We start from the raw sequence: 14,014 nt of genomic DNA, 5'->3' as shown, positions 1-14,014 counted from the left end.
ATCATCCTCCAACGACCGTCAATGAGGACATGGTCAATCTCCTTTGCCACACCGCCAGCGTTGGAATACCAAGTCCAGCGATGAGCTTGTGGGCGCTGAAACCATGAACCAGCCACCCTAAGTCCATGACTTCTTGCAAAGTCAAGGAACTTAGTGCCATTCTGGTTCATAGTTCCTGACCCATGGGGACCAACACACACCTCATAACTGTCCCTATCAGTTCCAGTCGATGCATTGAAATCCCCCAAGACTAGAAGTGTATCTCGTCTGGGGCACTGATCAACCACAGACTCGAGTGTGGCGTAGAATGCATCCTTCACGGTGAGATCACTTGCCTCAGTCGGAGCATAAACAGAGACCAGGGAAATGACACCTAAGGAGTGACGAATCCTTAATCTCATAATACGCTCGTTGACCGGTGTTACCTCAATTATCATTGGGGTCAGCTTATTGGACACAGCTACAGCAACTCCTTGGGTATGGTAACCATCAGAGCGACCAGACCAATAGTAGGTGTAACCACCCACCATTATCTCGCCGCAATCCGGTCTCCGAACCTCAGAGAGAGCTGCAATCCCGATGTCCAAACGCTTGAGCTCAGATGATAACAGAGACAGGTGATCATCCTCTCTTAGGGATAGGACATTCCAGGCACCCACCCGAAGGGACCGCCTCAGGTTAACCCAAGGAGACCGCCGTCTGGTGGACGACACCTCAGCACCACTCCGACACACTCTCCCGCAATCTGACCCAGGGATGTCACCCCGTGGTTTCCCTCCTATCAAAGATTTGGGGTCCCGAAGGCTTTGCCCCAATCCCGTCATCCGGTGAGCTGCCCTGCGAAGGGAAGCTGCACAGGAGGTACTCCCACGGAGTGGGTTTTCAGATTTTTTTGCGTTTTTGCGTTTTGCGGAATGAAGGGTTTTACGGTGGCCGGAGTGCAAATCCTGCCACCAACCTCCTAATAAGAAGTGACCCAACTGCAGGAGGACGTCCGCAGACACAGTTGGGCACTAGATATGGATGGCCGTTGGCTCACAAGGAGCTCCTCCGCCCTCCGTCCAAGTCTCGCATCCATAGATCAAGACTGGAAGCACCAAGGACCTGAAGACTTGGACTTTCGTCTTCCCGCAGAGGTACCGGAAGCGATACACCCCATTATCTAGTGAATCCACGACTCCTCAGGCTCGATCCAGACGCTGATTGACCTCTGACTTACAACAAGCAGAGACATGAATATCACTGCCATGGTAAGTGAATCTCTCCACGACCTCAACATGCTCAACACAAACAGGCACAGACAGGACAGCAGCATCCAATATGTCATTGAAAGCCTGGATCTTCATTTTGAACCAGGAAACCCGTAGTCCCAGCGGCTCAGACTCCTCATTCAGCACCTTGAGGGCCCCCAAAAGGATATCTAAAGTCTCCGCAAAGATGACTGCATCATCTGCAAAATCAAGGTCAGAGATCTTGACATTCCCAAATGATGCACCGCAGCTTGATCTCTCCGACATCCTCCCAATAATCCAGTCCATACAAGTGCTGAAAAGTGTGGGGGCCAATACACACCCCTGACGAACTCGAGTAACAACTGTAAATAAGTCAGAGATGGTACCACCACACTTCACAGCACTCTCAGTACCAGAGTAGAGTTCAGACATCAGATCGATCAGTTTTGGTGGCACCCCACGAAGACCTAGAATCCTCCAGAGGGCATCCCGATTCACTGAATCGAACGCTTTACAGAGATCAACATAGGCTGCAATCAGCCCCTGCCGAAACTCTCGTCTGCGTTCGGTGAGGACCCGAAGAGCAAGGATACGGTCAATCGTTGACCTCTTTAGTGTAAAGCCTGACTGCTCTGGACGCTAGTGCTCAAGCAGATGGTGGCGAACACAATCAAGAATTATCCGAGCAAAGACCTTGCCCGGCAATGAGAGCAGTGTCACCACTCGGTAGTTGTTGCAGTCTTGGCGATCACCCTTACCTTTCCAGAGAGGGACAACAAGGCCCCTTTTCCAAACAGTTGGGATGATGCCTGTGTTCCAGGCAGAGCACAGAACTGCATGCAGACACGAGTGCAGTATTTCCACCAGCCTTGAGAAGTTCAGCATGGATGCCACAGATCCCTAGAGCTTTACCCCCATTTCAACCGGTTCACCGCAGCCTGTGTTTCCACAAGCGAAGGTGGACCACAGTTGATTCGAGGGTCAGCAACAGGGATTGTAACACCCTTGACGTCCAACTCGACAGCTGTGGGATCAGCCTGGTACAACCGCTCAAAGTAACCGGCCCAGCGGGCCTTCACTTCAGACTCCTCTGTCAAGAGCCTACCACCCTCTGCTCTTACTGCAGTAAACCGAGGGATGGGCTTGGATGAACGCAATGCACAAATTCCCCTGTAAGCAGGACGAGGATCACTTGACCACAGGTGATGCTCTACCCCATCACAGATTCCTCACACAGAGGCCTACTTATCCACCCTTAGCGCACGCACAGTTTTACACCTCAGCTCCCTGAACAGCTCAGCTCTGCCATTCAGCCTGGCCCTGTGACTGGTCAATGGTATCCAGTGTCCCTTGAGAGACAAAATTCTTCTTTGCCCTGCGGTGAGCTCCAAGACATCCACCGGCAACATCAAGGACGGTGGTCTTGAAGGCACTCCACAACTCTTTAGGACCCCTCAAAGCACCCAGACCCCCCAAATCTCTACTCAGCTTGTTGGCAAACTCCTCAGCTACCCTCTCATCCTTGAGCTTGCCAACATCCAGCCGTGGCTGGGATGGTACCATTCTCTTGGATTTAAGGTGCAACTTTAGAGTTGGAATTCCACCAGCGTTGGAATGAAGTCCAGCGATGAGGTTGTGGGCGCTGAAACCATGAACCGGCCACCCTAAGTCCATGACTTCTTGCAAAGTCAAGGAACTTAGTGCAATTCTGGTTCATAGTTCCTGACCCATGGGGACCAATACACGTCTCATAACCATCCCTATCAGTTCCAATCGATGCATTGAAATCCCCCAAGACTAGCAGTGCATCTCGTCTGGGGCAGTGATCAACCACAGACTCGAGCGTGGCATAGAATGCGTCCTTCACGGTGAGATCTCTCGCCTCAGTCGGAGCATAAACAGAGACCAGGGAAATGACACCTAAGGAGTGACAAATCCTTAGTCTCATAATCCGCTCGTTGACCGGTGTTACCTCAATTATCATTGGAGTCAGCTTAATGGACACAGCTACAGCAACTCCTTGGGAATGGTAGCCATCAGAGCGACCAGATCAATAGTAGGTGTAACCACTCACCACAATCCAGTCTCCGAACCTCAGAGAGTGCTGCAATACCGATATCATCTGAGCTCAAGCATTTAGACAACAGACAGGTGATCATCCTCTCTTAGGGATAGGACATTCCAGGCACCCACCTGAAGGGACCGCTTCAAGTTAACACAAGGAGACCGCCGTCTGGTGGACGACACCTCAGCACCACTCCAACACACTCTCCCGCAATCTGACCCGGGAATGTTACCCCATGTTTCCCTCCTATCATCAAAGATTGAGGGTCCCGAAGGCTTTGCCCCAATCCCGTCATCCGGTGAGCTGCCCTGCGAAGGGAAGCTGCACAGGACGTACATCCACGGAGTGTGTTTTCAGATTTCTTTGCGTTTTTGTGTTTTGCGGAATGAAGGGTTTTACTGTGGCTAGAGTGCAAATCCTGCCACCCACCTCCTAATAAGAAGTAACCCAACTGCAGGAGGACGTCCGCAGACACAGTTGGGGACTAGATATGGATGGCCGTTGGCTCACAACGAGCTCCTCCGCCCTTTGACAGGTTTTGTTTTTAATCCTGCTGTGTGTCCATATCCAAACACCCTCCTCACCAAAAAACCTGGTGGGGGAGACGGTTTAGTCGCCGACAACCCGACCATGGAACAGGTTTGTACAGGTTTACATGGTACCTGTGGCAAGTCACAGATCTAATCTGGCCTGACCTGGGAATATTACTTCAAACAAACTGCAGTTGGAAGCTGTCAAGGGCTCAGTGACGATCCTCAAAAGAGCCCTTGGAACAAAACTTCACGAACTGGTCCACGATTCGTGACCCACCTTCCCGAAACGGAGGTGGATACTTCGAGACCTGGGAGGACTCCACTTCACCTTCTGAAACCCGCATATGGAGATAACGAACAAAACACACACACACACACACAACCATTATCCACAAAAAGAAGTATGCTGGTTTCACAGTCTTGTGACCTTCCCAAGCTTATTTATATACTTTTTGGCACACCATCCTCAAATCCTCACATAAAAAAGAAGTTTTTATTACTTATTTCTGTGCTTTAAAAAAAAAATGTATTTTCATTTTCATTGACCAACTTAATTTAATGTCTGTCGCACTTCGTTGACGCCAAACTGCATGGCCACATGTGTGCAAGCTTTGTGGACAGAAGAAAGTTCCTCACTCTGTGCACATGCCATCACACCTGCGATTATTCAGAACTTTCAAATGATGTAATTTACCCCAGAATACTCAGTGCGCATTCTCAGAAACCCCTAGAAACGGCGGTGGTTGGAGCACCACAAAGTATACCGTGTCTGTTGCCCAATGCTTTGATGAACATACATCAATGTCATGCTCATCAAAGCATTGGGCGACCACACATGCTCTTTGGATGAGAGCATTGGGGGGAGGGGGGAGTCTCCTCTTGCAGCCATAATTATAGGCAACCAGGCCTGTGCAGGATTTTTATTCATGACCCTAAGCACGCTGGGATGTTATTTGCTTAATTAGCGCAATGTTCAACCCAGTGTCAGAAACGCATGGGCCACACTTGTGTGAAAGGTGGCCACTGCTTGGTATCCCTCATTTTCAGGGTGTTTCCATTTTTTTGTTCACCGTCTGTATATAGTGTTACAGATCTGGAAACCATAAGCATTCAACATATAGATGTCCCAAGAGTCAGTTATTCCGTGAAGTACATGTGAGACAGGTCCCTTCCTTTTGTCAAGTGGGAGAATCAAAGGTGTGCGTTGCAACGGTTTCGGTAGGTTATATCTTCAAACCACATATCCTCCGTCACATCGAGAGGACCATCCAGCCTGCTACTGAGCGAGCGCTTCGCTCACCCAACCTGAAACCCCGCCCAGGAACGGCATGCCGTGAAACGCTGTCCAATTGAGGCGGACGGTGACATGTGCTTCACCGAAACCCCGCCCAGGAAGGGCATGCCGTGGAACCCTGTCCAATCAAGGCGGAGGGTGGCGTGTGCTTCACGGAGCTCCGCCCCGTACGAAGGCTCTTTTGTTCCCTTTCGTGGGTATTTAAGAGAGGGGCGTGTCTGAAGAAAGAGGAGGAGAAGTGCGAGAGCTGTGTGGATCCAAGAAGAGTGAGAGGGGACTTCGTCACCCGTCCGACATCACCGCCACCACAAGGAATACAAGTCGGTTGCACGCCGTCTCCCTGGCGTTCCACGGGGAGAAGTGGGTCCCATCCGCGACCCTGTTCTCTGCCCGGGGACTCCGTCTGCTCCGCGCGGGTTCCTCCACGGGCACGAGCCCCCGAGCCGGACCACCATTGACAGGTGCTGCACTGCGGAGCACCCCCTACCTTCAGCGTGCAGGTACCCCACCGAACTGCAACCCCCAGCTCGTCTCTCCTTCTCCGGCTGCAGGGGTCTTCAATAAAGCATCTGTGTGTGTGTCTGAGTGTGTTGGGCCCGTCTTTAAGTAGAACTGTATACGTGTTTTTATTTGATCATTGTAAGTATTAATTGTATATTCGCGATAAGTCTTTCCTGTGTCTCTTTTTACTGTAAATAAATAATGTTAGAAATGTTCCCAGTCTGTTTCCGTCCCTTCTTGCATTGGTCCAGCATGATTCGGATCTGAGTTTAGGCAGGGTTTTATCCCCGGTAATCGGTCCATTGTCGCCGGGATGTCCTGGGCTCGACTGCATCCGAGCCAGAAAGGTAGGTGGCAGAGTGGTAGTCGGTCGGTGTAATTTTACCGCTGCCAGTGGAGTGAATCCGGTTTGGCCAGGCGTTCCGATGGCGTGGATTCCCGGTAGCCGAGACCGCATGGTTATTTAGGTATATTGCATCTAGACAAAATAACCCTATGCCACGCGGTCGAGATATTGACGTTCACGGTCGGTTCAGTGACCCGTCGCGTCACGGAATTATTCGGAGCGACGACCTACAATTCCGGGAGTCCAGTGGGAGGCGACGTAATTTCCCCCACCTCGTGGCCACTCTCGCCACCGGTCCCTGGCCCGCAACAATATACTTGCAGTATAACCACCTTGGCTAGCAGCATTGCCTGGAAGTATGGACAGTCATGGCCAAAAATATTGACACCCTTGCACTTTTTTCAAACAACTCACAATTCTCTCGAAAAATAAGTTGAAATTCATAAAAGTATTTGGTCTCCACCCTTCTTTAATTCACTGTTAATATTACAGAATCTTTGTTTTTGATTCAGAACTTAATATATCCTTTTAAATCAGAAAATAAAAAGAAATGGCATTGACAAAATTATTGATACCCTCGACCCTAGATTTAAAGAGCAGGTTGCAGGTCACCAAACATGTTCTGAAAATTTATCAATATGATTATATGTGCATTAAATAGTTCAATGCAAACTATTGTGGTTGCCTAACTATTGGGAAAATTAATGAAATTTAACTCCGAAGTTGTTATTTCTCGAGGCCGTTGAAAAAACAGCCGTGTGCCTATATATGGATGGTGACGTCACGTTCTCCAAAATAAAGCGGCACTCACTCACTCATTGAAGAAGTATCCAGTTCAGCATGCCGTTGTTTCGCTTATTTTGAGCTTGCAACTGTCTATATTATCCTTTTTTATTTTGAATTATTGTAGAACAAAGTTATTTGGATATTTGTACATCATGCCTCGTACGTGAGTCACCATGTTTTGCAAAAATGGCTGGAAAACGGGTAATCGCTCCCACCGATTCCCGAAGGAATCAAACATTCGCCGGCAGTGGATAAGATTTGTACAAACAAAACGGGCGAATTTTCCCTCAAAGAAAACGGGTAAAGAGGACCCTTTGGATATACTTGTCATTTGTGGTGACCATTTCACAGCCGAGGATTATGAAGGCAACGCAACGCAATGAGTTTCAAAACAAGCGTAACGCTGTGCCCACCATTCAACCTTCTCCTCCTCAGCTGGCTCCTGCTTCATCTTCTCACACTGTCACCTCTCAAGGATTGGGGCATTATGTTTATCTATAAATGCGCATAAGAAATCGAGATATTATTAGAATAGAGTAAGTCATCACTATCCGGAAGTCCGTACGTTGTAACCCGTAATGGGGAACGCGGCTGAGAATCTCTTCCCCATCCGCCACACCATCATCCCTTTTGCTGGGGTCAAGTTCAGCTGTCAGAAAGACTTCAACACCAAGGGTCCATTATATTTGGGTCCATTATTGATTCATTCTATTTCTGACTCTTGAATGACTAGAAGGTTGGTGGTGGTCGTATGGCAGCTTTGCTGCCAGGGTAGCTATCATTTCTTGAAGCGCGACTGTGTCGCTGATACAGTGCCCCTCTACCAGTAGACACAGTGGAACTGGTACTCATTTCGCCGACCTCGGAAAGATGACAGGCTGAGTCAACCCCCTGGTGTATTAATTCAGCAGCCGACGGGGCTTGAACTCAGGACCCGAAGATCCCAAGCCACCACCCTAACCACAAACCAGGCTACTAGAGGGTTAAAAAAATTATTATATCAAGTCACAGACGAATCAAACTTTACATTATTTTATGCATCGAACAAGAAAATGAAAATCTGCAAACCAATCTGTCTGGTGGAGTCTGTCAGTGTGAACTGCCGGGCAGTCAGTCCTGTCACTTGTACACGAAATAGGCCGTTTTCTGGCACTTGCAAGTGGCTCAAATGTCTATAGCTCAGGGCCAGAAACTCCATAGTATAAATTCCCATCATCCTCCGACTCGTCCTTGGCAATATCGGAATGAATACACTCAATTTCATCGCCGCTGAAATCACTCTCTGATTCGCATCTCGCCATTGTTTACACGCTGTTTCCGAATGTTCACGAAGTTTTCGGAGAACGTGACGTCATAACATCTTCGGTAACTTCCGGTCTGTTTTTCGATCACCGAGAAAAGTTTTGACTTAAAAGTTAATTTTAGCATATTTTGAGTTTCAAATGTAAGAAAATAAATACCCCACGTTTATTAATGTGCTTACAACCTTCGAATCACGTGAAGTCATCAGCGACCCAAAACCTGCTCTTTAATATTTGGTAGCACAGCCTTTGGACAAAATAACTGCAGTCAAGCGCTTCCTCGAGCCATGAATAAGCTAACTACACCTCTCTACTAGCAGTTCTTTGGCCCACTCTTCTTGTGCAAACTGCTCCAATTCTCCCAGATTTGAAGGATGCCTTCTCCCAACTGCTGTTTTCAGATCTCCCCACAGGTGTTCAATGGTATTTAGATCTGGACTCATTGCTGGCCACTTCAGAACAGTCCAGCGTTTTGTCTTGAACCATTCCTGGGTGATTTTTGAAGTGTTTGGGGTCATTGTCCTGCTGCAAGACCCATGACCTTTGACAAGGACCCAGCTTTCTGACACTGGGTTGAACATTGTGCTCCAAAGTGCCTTGGTAATCTCCTGATTTCATCATGCCATGTACACATTCAAGGCACCCAGTGCCAGAGGTAGCACAGCAACCCCAAAACATCACTGAACCTCCTCCATGTTTGAATGTAGGGAAGGTGTTCTTTTCTTTGAAGACTTCATTTTGTTTTCTGTAAAGGTAGAGATGTCCTTTCCAAAAAGCTCTAATTTGGTCTCATCTGTCCACAGGACATTCTCCCAGAAGGATTTTGGCTTGTTCAGGTGTATTTTGGCAAACTCCAGTTGGGCTTTCTTATGTCTCTCTCTCAGCAGTGGGGTCCTCCTGGGTCTCCTTCCATTGAGTTGGCGATGGATGGTGCGAGTTGAAACTGTTGTACCTTGTGTCTGAAGGTCAGCTTGAATCTGTTTGGTAGTTGATTGAGGTGCTTTCTCCACCATTCAAACAATCCTTCTCTGCAATCTCCGATCAAGTTTTCTCTTGCGGCCACATAATTTATCGAAATGTGGCATTATGGGTCGGGGGTGAATACTTTTACAGGCCACTGGGTATATAATATCTAAAAAACAGTACCAGTCAAAAGTTTGGACACACCTACTCATTCAAGGGTTTTCTTTATTTTTACTATTTTCTACATTGTAGAATAATAGTGAAGACATCAAAACTATGAACTAACACATGCAGTAACCAAAAAGTGTAAAATAAACCAAAATATCTTCTATACAGTGGTGCCCACAGAATCGGAATTGAATTCGTTCCAAGAGGCTGTTCGGATTCCAAAAAGTTCGGATTACAAAACTATTTTCCCAATAAGAAATAATGGAAAGTGAATTAATCCGTTCCTGGACCCCAAGAAAACCCACTTTCAAGGCACTTTCAACTGAAATTATCCATGTTTAAGGTAAAATAAGATGAGTAAATGACCATTTCTGGGTCATGAATCTCATTCCAAACCTGGGGGATGAGCAGGAGCGTTGTCGCTTCTTCTATCAGGTCTGGAAGCAGCTCGGCCTATCAGTGGCCATTGGGATCCAAAACGTAAACTGTTCAGCCTGGTGGAGGTATGTAATTAACCATGAAGCACCAAATGGGGTTTTATATCCCAGTACACTCTGTGGAGACACAAACGTGCCGTTTTCACCGCACAGTTCCACGGGAGAGAATCAAGAGGTGAAGCGATTAGGTGACGCAGCATGACGTCACTACCATGTTCGCGAAAAAAAAACAAAAAACGTTGAGTTCGTTAAAGCCGATTCATCAGAGGGCTCATTGAATGAGTTCGCTTCACGATGGGTTTTCGCGCTTTTATCACTTCTTTATTTTTCAGAATCGTACACATGGTCGATTTCGGCAGCTTGAACATGGCAGCGAGATCAGACACATGCGTACCGCTCTCATGCTTAGCGATAAGTTCTTTCTTCAACTCAATTGTCGTTCTCACGGACTTCCTCTTATTCCTATTTGCTTCACTGCTCTTCTTGGGTGCCATGGTGAATGCACAAGGGTGATAATTGAAGAAAAAAAATGCACAAATCAAGGTGAAAACACGAGGTAAAGTAGCGATCGACACACGAGAGATGCTTTCACGAGTACTTCCACCGACGAACTGAATGAACAAAGCGCAAAGATGCGCGTCGAACAGGTGGGGGAGATACGTGAACAAACATGAACGCCACTTTGTGTTCGGTTTTCGAAAATGTGTTCGGTTTTCAGGGCAAAATTTTCTCAAAAAAATTGTTCGGATTCAAATTTTTTCAAACAATGGGGCGTTTGGATTCTGGGGGCACCGCGGTATTTTAGATTCTTCAAAGTAGCCACCCTTTGCCTTGATGACAGCTTTGCACACTCTTGGTATTCCCTCAACCAGCTTCATGAGGTAGTCACCTGGAATGCTTTTCCATTAACATGTGTGCCTTGTTAGAAGTTAATTTGTGGAATTTATTTCATTCTTAATGCGTTTGAGCCAATCAGTTGTGTTGTCACAAGGTAGGGTTGGTATACAGTAAATAGCCCGACTTGGTAAAAGACCATTATTTTGTCTGTACAGTAGTAGTCCATATTATGGCAAGAACAACTCAACCAAGCAAAGAGAAACGACAGTCCATCATTACTTCAAGACATGAAGGTCAGTCAATCCAGAAAATTTCAAGAACTTTGAAAGTTTCTTCAAGTGCAGTTGCAAAAACCATCAAGCGCTATTATGAAACTGGCTCTCATGAGGACTGCCACAGGAAAGGAAGATCCAGAGTTACCTCTACTGCAGAGGATAAGTTTATTTGAGTTACCATCCTCAGAAATCGCCAATTAACCGCACCTCAGATTGCAGCCCAAGCAATTGCAGCTTCACAGAGTTCAAGTAACAGACACATCTCAACATCAACTGTTCAGAGGAGACTGTGTGAATCAGGCCTTCATGGTTGAATTGCTATGCCTGGTGTTGGCTTAATGGTTAGGGTGGTGGGCTTGGGATCCCAGGATCCTGAGTTCAAATCACCCTCGGCTGTTGAATTAACACCAGGTTGGGTTGACTGTGCCTGTCATCCTTCCGAAGTCGGCAAAACGAGTGCCAGAATGCTGATATCCTGTGTCGGAGTGGCGACCCATCCAGGATTCAGGATTGTACAAAAGCCAAAGAGACTGCTTAAGCAGCACCAACGCTCTGCACAGATTATGGTCCCAATGGATGGATGGATGGTCGAATTGCTGCAAAGAAACCACTACTGAAGGAGACCAATAATAACAAAAGATTTGCTTGGGCCAAGAAACACGAGCAGAAGGACATTAGACCGGTGGAAATCTGTGCTTTGGTCTGACGAGTCCAAATTTGAGATTTTTGGTTTCAACCGCAGTGTCTTTGTGAGAAGCAGAGAAGATGAATGGATGATGTCTGCATGAGTGGTTCCCACGATGAAGCATAGAGGAGGAGGTGTGATCGTGTTGGGGTGCTTTGCTGGTGACACTGTCAGCGATTTATTTAGAATTCAAGGCACACTTAACCAGCATGGCTACCACAGCATTCTGCAGCGATACACCATCCCATCTGGTTTGCACTTAGTGGGACCATCATTTGTTTTTCAAAAGGACAATGACCCAAAACACACCTCCAGGTTGTGCAAGGGCTATCTGACCAAGAAGGAGAGTGATGTAGTGTTGCATCAGATGACCTGGCCTCCACAATCACCAAACCTCAACCCAATTGAGATGGTTTGGAATGAGTTGGACCGCAGAGTGAAGGAAAGGCAGCCAACAAGTGCTCAGCATATGTGGTTACTCCTTCACGACTGTTGTAAAAGCATTCCAGGTGACGACCTCATGAAGCTGGTTGAGAGAATGCCAAGAGTGCGCAAAGCTGTCATCAAGGCAAAGGGTGGCTACTTTGAAGAATCTAAGATACAAAATATACTTTAATTTGTATAACATTTTTTTTGGTTACTACATGATTCCACATGTGTTATTTCATAGTTTTGATGTCTTCACCATTATTCTACAATGGAGAAAATAGTAAAAATAAAGAAAAACCCTTGAATGAGTAGGTGTATCCAAACTTTTGACTGTTACAGTATATATCAGTTTACCCACCCTCTGAGCAGGTAGAGTTTGGGCATTATTTACTTTATGAAAGGTCATTGATTGCAAATGAAAGGTAAATGGTCTAAAGGTCAAAGGTCTGCAAAGGTGTCTAAGGGTCTGAAGGTCTAATGGTCTGAAAAGTCCATTACATTCTTTGGCGGCGTAAGGCAACTGGGTGTTGATTGACCAGATTAATTGAATTATACATCACAGAAAGCAGTGCATAACATTGGTTCCACTCAGCCATTTAATGAAGATTGGTTACACAGCTGCTCGCATGATTCCCCAATTGTAGGATTAACCTCACTGGCGATAGTAAAATAGCCTTGGACCTGGGAATCGTACGGGCAGCGATCGTGGACTCGTAGACTCGCCGTAATTTGGAGTTATCCAGAGGTGCCGACGAACAATATCGTTAGTAAAATGGATGAATTTGCCATTCACATGGAAGGATGAATTCAGCCTGGAGAACCAAACAAAGCTAATGCTTGTGATTGGGATCCCTGAAAAAAACTTAGCAATCTCTCATTTTTAGCAATCTCTTGTTCATCTAACTATCAATCAAAAAGGTCTTTGCTTTATTTCTCCCTCCATCATGCACACACATCCGAGGTAGGCCCTTCACACTATATATTTGTGCTGGTACATTACATTGGCTTTAACGGGTTTTCAAACAAATAATTACCTTTAAAATCAACTTTGGATTCATCATCAAATTATTGGATTGCTTTAAAAATAAAAAAACATTATTGGAATTTGAGAAAACAAGAAACAATCTGTATAGCGAAGAATCTATGAAGCTACATCCTCTAAAATACCACTAGATACTCTGCCTAATCCTTCAATGGTTAAAATCATTTTAATAAGATCCTCAAGTGATTGTTTATATCATATCAAAAATAAGTATTTTTGAATCTTTCCTTGTAAATTATTATGGAACCAAACTATGTGCAACATACAGTGGATGTCATCAGAGGTATGGTGTGCTAACTGTCAAGGGAAGCAAGAAGAAGCTGACCTTTTGGGGGAAAATCCTTTGTCAGAGCAAAAAAAGGGTGAACACCAAAATATCAGCTTCTCCTTGCTTCCAACAGTGATGAGCATACTTCATTCAACATCGTGTTAATTCCCTGCCTCGTTTTCTACCTGTCCACCAAAGTAGAATGACACGAGCCTTCACCAGCAAGATTAGTTCTCCATTCTATGTACAATGTACATTAACTTTAAAGCATAAACCCTTTAGCTTTGTGCAGGCTGACAAACAAATCCTGTTCCTCAGATTGTGTGTGAACAACAAACAGGATGGTGTGTATCACACATCCCATTGATCAGGATCCATTCGCCAAGATGGGGCATCATCTGCTCTGTTTTGAAGACTGGGAAACAACAGAATTATACTTTTAGATGTTATGCTTCCTCCAACCCCTCCCACCAATCCATCCACCCACACACACCATCTTCCCTTTCTTCTTCTTCTGCATATGGCAGCTTGGTTGCCAGGTAGCTATCATTTTGGTGGGGCATGACACTGCCGCTGATGCTGTGCTCCTACACCAGTACACTGGTACTCATTTTGCCAACCTTGGAAGGATGACAGGCTGAGTCAACCCCACCTGGTGTTAATTCAGCAGCCAATGGGGCTCAAATTCAGGACCCGAAGATCCCAAGCCAGCCACCCAAACCACTCGGCCAACAGCAGGCTTTTCGATCTTCCCCTGCTCCAGGGCAAGCTTCCTCACAAGTTCGAGATATTAATGCAATGTTCTCATGCCGACAACACTGCCATATCACCTATCATGTAGGAGGCTGCAGT

General features: G+C 46.3%; 1 protein-coding gene across 2 annotated transcripts in view; it reads right to left on the bottom strand.

Moving 5' to 3' along the window:
* CWF19L1 (CWF19 like cell cycle control factor 1) overlaps positions 1–14,014 on the bottom strand; it is a 39,476-nt gene that overhangs the window by 9,579 nt on the left and 15,883 nt on the right. The gene's annotated exons all lie outside the window — the stretch shown is intronic.

Source organism: Eptatretus burgeri, chromosome 2, assembly GCF_056783735.1.
Source record: "Eptatretus burgeri isolate ZD-2024b chromosome 2, Ebu_testis_v1, whole genome shotgun sequence".
Lineage (NCBI taxonomy): Eukaryota > Metazoa > Chordata > Myxini > Myxiniformes > Myxinidae > Eptatretus > Eptatretus burgeri.
This window is presented reverse-complemented; position numbering and strand designations above follow the sequence as displayed.